Genomic DNA, 7,678 nt, shown 5'->3' with positions numbered 1-7,678 from the left:
GTTGATTCCCTCACATCCTGGTGAGGTGCCAGAAGCCCGACCAGCCTTAGGTTGGCTTCAGTAACCAGCTGTTTGACGCTTTTTTCTACGTCAGTCATGCTGGCTAGTAGTGCTGCTCGGACCTCCATTTCTGGAGTAGGAGCCAGTCGCAGCCATGGACCTAAAATATGATAATTTTCTAAGGGGAATGCATATAAAATACAAGGAAAATAAACGACCAGAAAAACGAAGAAGTTACCTGTAATGCCCTAGATAGTCAAGACCGCTACACTGTGTACTTATAAAGGTGCAGGACTTGCTAATCAAGTCATTTAGTTAAAACGTGATACTGAACCCACTAATGAACTAGGGTTAAAAGGTTTTGGTCTCAAAAGTGTACATCTTATATAACGAAACATTTTACACATGGGATCCCAAAAAGGAATAGCGATCGAAAATCAGTTTACAACATTTCCAAAGTTTAAACAATCATTAGCCATTTTAAGGCAAAACAAGCATTTCTGGTTTCCCCTGTTCCTATCCTTCCCTCAACCGTGGCAGTTGAGCAGTTGGTCATGTACATTCAGCTCACAGAGCTCTCCAAGTCAGAGCTGATCAATTTTCCCTTGCCTTTACCTGCACCACGCAGCATGCGTGAGCCAAGGCCCAGCAAGAAAACATATCACACTACATAACAAACAATAATAACACTTGGACACCCCTTTAAGCATGATCATATACTTATCATATCACAATAATCACAGAGCATAAAGTCTCAGTCAAGGCAACAACTAATCATCACTCAGCTACACAATATAACAACAAATCACACAATAACTTGGGTCGACACCTTAGGTCGCACCCTATGTTTACCCCACTAACTCCGGCCTGCTTAAACCGAGCTCAGTGCATAATAAGCTGTCCTCAGCTACCAGTGGCCTAGCCGCGCTCTGTGCGCTAGTGTAAACTTCAGCACTCTTAGGCCATTGGTTTACTATTTTCATGGCATAATACCATCCTTTCAGAGCATACAAGATAGGGAACCCTTAGTCCCATTATAAACCCACAACGTGGTGTAATTTTCTTACTTTTAGTTCTCAAGTGTACTGATTACAAGCGATGCCTCCTAAGCACGATTCGATCCCCGAGCCCTAGCTTAGCACCTAGTCACAATCAAGATAACAGATTCCATTAATACTCAAACAAAGGTTCCCGGATAAAGTTCTAGCTTCCGGGACATCGAATTCCACCAAACACGGTGGTGAGATCGATCCCGAGCACCCTTGGTTAGGTTCCTGCACTTAAAACCTCCATTTAGCCAAATTTTCCCTTTTGAGCCGCGACCCTAGGAACTGGCGCCGCAGCTCGCCCCCAAAAACAGAGGCTAAGCCTCTCTGACGCCCATTTGAGCCGCGGCCCTGCCCTGTGGCGCCACGGCGCTCCCCTTCGGCAGAGCCTCCCTGGCTCCTTTGCTTCGAAGGGTCGCATTGCTCTAGAACAGAGCCGTGGCCCAACCCTTCATGACCAGAAAATCCACCATTTCTAACATCCTAAACTTAATCAAAACCATCCCAAAGCACCCTAAATCCAAAACCCATTAATCACAAGACTTTGAACATGATTCTAACAGCATAACCCAACAGAAATCCAGCTTAAAAACCCTTTAAAATCACATTTTGATTTCCGAAACCTAGCAGCTCAAAACACAAAAACCAGTCATGCAAACTCAAATTTTAACCTCTAAATTATGAATTGAACTTTACCTTCTTTGATGAACCACCTCCTTAACAACTTCTGAGCCAAAACCCAAGCTTCTCAGCTCCAATTCAGTCCTTAAATATTCAAAACATAAACACCCTTAATATTCAGCCAAAACTTAGAATTCTAACACCTAAAAACAAAAGTCAATTCTTACCTTGGCCTTGGTTGAGTGCTCCTTGGTTAGAGCTGAGCTAATTCCTCAAACTTCAGCTCAAATCACAAGATTTCCAGCTAAATTCACCTTAGTTTTCTATAGCTTTCTTGAGAGAGAAGAGAGAAGAGAGAAGAGAGAAGAGGAGAAGAACTATTAAAGGGTCGGTTTATCTCTTTTGTTCCACTGGTTTCTGTTTTGTTAAGTCTAACCTTGGTTAATTAAATCAATCCTGACGCTCGGGGTGCCAAAAACGTTCCCGAGGGCAAAATGGTAAAATTCCCCAATATTCCCGCCTAAGCTTCCTAACCTCAAATATATCTCCATATATTTATTTCCATAACCCGATAACCCAAATAATCATCTAATTCCCGAAATACCCCTTGACTTGCCCCAAGTCAAATATTAAGCCCCGCTAACTGGCTCCCTAAGATCGCCTCAAGTTGCACACTGCAGACTTACCCACATAATAATGTGGTTCTCACAAATATAGCATTAACATTCATATAATCATACAAGCATGCTTATCATGTAATCATGCATTAAATCAATAAATTCACACATAAACCAATTACGCCCTTCCGGCACACTAATCAAGGCCCTTAAGCCATATTAGTGATTTTTGGGTCGTTACATTACCTCCTTGGGTTGTTGGCGACCAAGTCAATAGTCAAAAAGTACTCATGGTGGTACGTTCCGACATTAGACTTGTAGGTAGTCTTACTCAGGAAGGTGCGGTTCGTTTCCTGGTGGCAGAGATGAAACAACCCCGTGCTGTCTTGCTTGGGGTTGGATTTGAGATCGAACAGGTAGTTGATCTCATGAGGCGAAGGGACATGCCATTTTTTATGGCTGTAAAGGATATAGAGTGCAGAAAGCATTCTATACCCCTTCAGGGTTATTTGGAAAGGAGCGACCCCGAAGTAATTGGACACTCCCTGGAAGTAAGGATGAAGAGGCAGGATTTCTCCTGCCTCAATGTGATACCTCGACCAAGCGCTGAAGGCGCCACCAGGCAGGTTTGCACGTTGGTCAGTGGTAGGAAGGAATAAAGAAACCCCAGAAAGTCCGTACTTTCTGAGGAAATTATTTATCATCCCAGCAGTGATCATGCTAAGGGGAGCAAGGTACCATTCGACATTTGGTCGAATGGCATGGCGGAGACAGGCCTGTGTTTGGATTTCAGGATCAGTGGTTTCGGCTCTACCACTGGTCGAAGGAATCTCAACCCGAGAAGCAGGCTGATTTTCAGAAGGTTTTGATGGTTTCTTTTTCTAGGCAGTGGATTTTACTCTACCCATTTTGGATGTACTGGAAAGAGGTCTGTTGGGGGGAATTCGAGAAAAAGGGATTTCTGGAATGAGTAGCAACAACTATTCTTCATCCATGAGCAGTTGTGCAAGTAGGTCGTTGTCAATTGGCCTCTCACCTCCCCACAGATCTTGCATGAAAATCTGCGAACAGAGAAGGGGAGATGAGAATCTACGGCCTAAAAACTTGTGTTAAAAGTTGGAATAACGTTGCTCGCGTATAAAAGTTAAGCTTTTATACGACCAGCAACATTCTAGCAAAAACACTATGTTTCATACGAGCAGTTTGGAAAATGAATCAAAAAGTAGAAGTAAAAAGTTTTTTAGGAAAAAACTTTTTCAACTCTGAAGGGGCGGGAAAAACCCAGTTTTCTACAAGCTTAAAAATCGAATTTTTACTTTAATTTTACGCCCTAAATTCATGATCCTAACTACCAAACTAATTCCTAACCCCAGCAAGGTGTTATTTTCCTACCATATTTAGCACAGATCAGCGTACCCATTTATCCCAAGATCATTTTGCAAGAACTAACAGAGATATTCAAGAACTCAAAAATCGAAAATGAAGGGAAAACAAGCATTACACGGCACAACATGACAGAAAAGAATCGATTAGAAGACTTACTTGGATGAAGGACTGAGAAGATTTCAGAAAATCGGACAGGCGCACCGTGGATCAGCAAACTTTTCTGGGTTTAGTTGTGCTTGATTCTACAGAGTTCTTGAAGGCAAAGGGTTTGGTAAAAGGTAAAAAGTGAAAATTATGGGTTATTTATATTGATCGTAGCACTGTAAAAGAGGTAATCATGGAATTACTTTTTCAAGGCATGGGGAAATGCAATAGCCGTCAGACAACTTTTGGGGAACTGAAAAGACATGATTGGTTGCCTTTTTCGAGAAGGCATGGGTGACTCTGACAGATTTGGTGGGGTATGTGAAGGATCAGTCTCTTAAGTTTACTTTATGCTGGTTGCAGTAAAATAAACTTGGGGGGAAAATGTTTACCCAAAAATGACTCCTGATAATGTGGCAAGAATTTATTACACGTGGTTGGCACGTGGAAACGTCAAAATGAAGAAGTTCTATTCGCCTATCGACCAGATATCTATTGCTTCATCAGATCTCGTGTTTAGATGCGACCAGTCTGGTCGCATTCTTCGATTTATTTCCTTTAAGATACACAATCTTGTAATAACTACATTTATTATCTTTTCTCTTTATTGCCTTGATACGCTGATATTAAGGATAATTAAGGCCCATTGGCCCATGTAACCCCCTTGAGCCTATAAATATGAATGAGAGGGCTCAAGGAAGGGACTTTTGAACCTTGAACTTGAATACTCAGAGAGAGAGCGCAGTGTGATTATCCACAGAAAGTTGTAATTCTCCTAAGGCTTGTGAAACTCAAGAACCCTAGTTCCTTGATCACAGCACTGGGCTTCAACATCAATAAGAACAATAAGTGGACGTAGGTTATTACCACACAGTTGGGGCCGAACCACTATAAATCATTTGTGTCACCTTCTTCCCATTTGATTTCATTCTTGATTTCCTCTTTGTTTCTTTGTCGTTATTTTGACTTCGTGTCGTTGGCCAAATCGAGGGTCAACATCTATGTGGTCTTAATCTCATATTGGTATGGGAGGATCGAGATTAAGAAAATAAACTTAAATAGTTCGTAGTAAAACAAAAGTTACAGAACCTTTAGATTAATTACTTCTAGTACGGTCCACTAGTATTATGAATACATGTGACCTAGATCCAGGTTACTAGTGTAGTAGGACATTTTAGTGAAGGTACTTTGCATGCTGAGAGTATGTAGAACTGGACCAGATTTGATTTTTTAATACTTGTTTAAACACCGTTTCAAAGTATTAATCAAACACATCAAACGATGATCATATACACGATGATCTTAATCCTGAGGTTACTATGAACTCTTATATATGTCATCTGATCCTTTGATTCATGCGTAAAGGTTTGTCAAATGATCAGACTAAGAACAATTGTGTTTGGGGATTCAATGATGTATATGTCTGGGGATGTAGTTTAACAGATATGGAATCTATACATTCTTATAGATTGAATAATGGCTCCCTATTGGGTTGACTTTCGGAACTGAAAAGGTTATGAGCACTCACGTCCCAAACTTGTTGTGACACAACCTTCACTAGTAAAGCCAATGGTACTCTAGGAACAAGATATAGCTAAAGGGATAAAATGGTAATTTTATTCCCTTTTAATTATGAGCCATTAATAGAGGATTAAATCTATATGTAATGATTGTATCAACAGACACTTTATTCTTAATAAAGTACTCAGTAAATATATGTCTGTAATTATCAAGAGTTCAATCTCATATTTTTAATGGAGTAATCATGAGATGAATAAATATTATTATTTAATCAAAGATATTTGATTAATAATGTGATATTTATTGGAGCTTGATATTATAGGCCCATAGCTCCCCGGGGTGACTCTATCAACACCATATTAATGTAAGAGTTGATACAAGGGTATAACTGTAATTTGGGAATTTGAGAAGAATTTTATTCTTCGGGTTAAGTATGAAGTTATATGATAATTGAGGTTGAATAATTAATTTGGAATTAATTATTAATTTTTGAAAATATATTTAATAATTTAAATATATAAAATTTCGAATTTCATATTGTTGTACCCTAATTTTAGCTCAAGTTCATTCACTCAGCTTGGGTACAGCTGGCAAATAAATATACGAAGAAATAACCAAGGGAATGATATATGCTTATTATCCGCGTGGACAACTCGAGTTTCATGTGGTCACGCGTGGTGTTAGGCATCATGGGTTTAACCCGAGCTAGGGATACGAAAGCTGTGAAGCGCGAGCTCAGAATATTAAAATAGCTGTCAAAGCACGAGCTTGGAGGAGATATCCAGCTCGTGGTGGTTCTAGTATATTGCATACCCACGGATCCCCAGAGACTCGGGATCCCTTTATACGTATATTTATGACTAGGTTGTCATATTTAATATCCGAGATATTAGGAGTACAGTTATCCTGTGATCAAATCATATCCCAATATAAATGAGAATTATTTGTATTAAATGTAATAATTATGTAAATGCATGATTGACTCACGCGGTTACTCAAACAAGTCCATGAAATTCCCTTATAAATTCTGGGAATATTGGACAAGGTAAAGGACCATTATTCTTTAATACCGAAATAACAATAATATAGACTCGTGGATTAGGTGGATTTTAACCACTGAACCACGTAAAAATTCTGTGTTCTTGAGTGAATTCATTTATTATTCATTACGGTTTATTAAGAACTAATCTACCTTATTATTTCTTAATACACTGTTGGTGAAAAACTGTGTCAACAGTTTGGTGCTTTCATTGAGAGCGAAATTAGTGCTTCATCAAGATCCCAGTTGATTCTCATCATGGTGCTCACTCGCTCAATGCACGATAATGAGATAGAACAATCTGGTGGGCAGGAGGTCCATCATATCACTGTTTCGAACGAACATGGCCCTGAGATCCAGCAGCGTCTGGGAAAACAACCGGCGGGTCATGGCAACACTGGGAGTTCGACGTCATTGCCACTGAATCAAAATCTAGTCTACCTAATTGCCGTTGAATTGGAAAACATGCAATTTAGAAGCCATCTTGCTAAGGAAAACAGGCAGATTGAGGAAGTTTTGGCTCAGTTACCCCCTTTTGCAAACGACGTTAATGTCAGAAAGAGGCAAAGTGGGTCTCACAAGTCCCACAGGAATAATTTATCCAAACCAAGTCGATTAGTCAGGACTGCCACCCAAAGTTCTATACCTACAAGGTGTGATCGCTATAATGCTCAACCCAGTGGCCCTCATAGGGGTCATCAGCATGTCAATCGGTCAGTTAGAACCGCAACCCCAAGTTCGGTGCCTCCTTCACAAGTCCCTAGAAATTCCCCTGGCAATCCACGAGAAGAGACTGGGACAGGCTCACAAAGACAAAATGTTCCAACAAACCCTCCTACATCACGATTGAACCGTCAGGCGCAGAGAACTAGAGACAATGGAGTAGAACATAGGCAACCTAATTTAGTCCGCCCTAATGGAACAAGGATTGCCTCACCAATAAGGCATCCCCCGTCACCTATAAGACATCCGACGCCACCTCGTCCTACACGGGACATTCCAGCTTATGGAGACAATAGGAGAAATCCTCCCCCATTTACCAATACTTCCATCCCACGGACACGTGTTGAAAATCTAGATCCTCGGCCCCAACCGCGAGCTGTAAGCTTTGAAAATGGGAGTTACTGGACTGAGAGTCGTCGTAGTGGTAGGTCTGAGGGCGACCTAAGAAATCAGTAGAGTTCAGCACAAAGCCCTCGGTACGAGTCACAACCCGATTTGTGTGATCGCCTGAATTCGCAGAGAAAGAATCCAACTTGGAATGAAGATGTTAGTTATACTCGACAAGAGGGAGGTCCGTCCAT

Source organism: Humulus lupulus, chromosome 9 (genome assembly GCF_963169125.1).
Source record: "Humulus lupulus chromosome 9, drHumLupu1.1, whole genome shotgun sequence".
Lineage (NCBI taxonomy): Eukaryota > Viridiplantae > Streptophyta > Magnoliopsida > Rosales > Cannabaceae > Humulus > Humulus lupulus.
Note: the sequence above shows the minus strand (reverse complement) of the source record.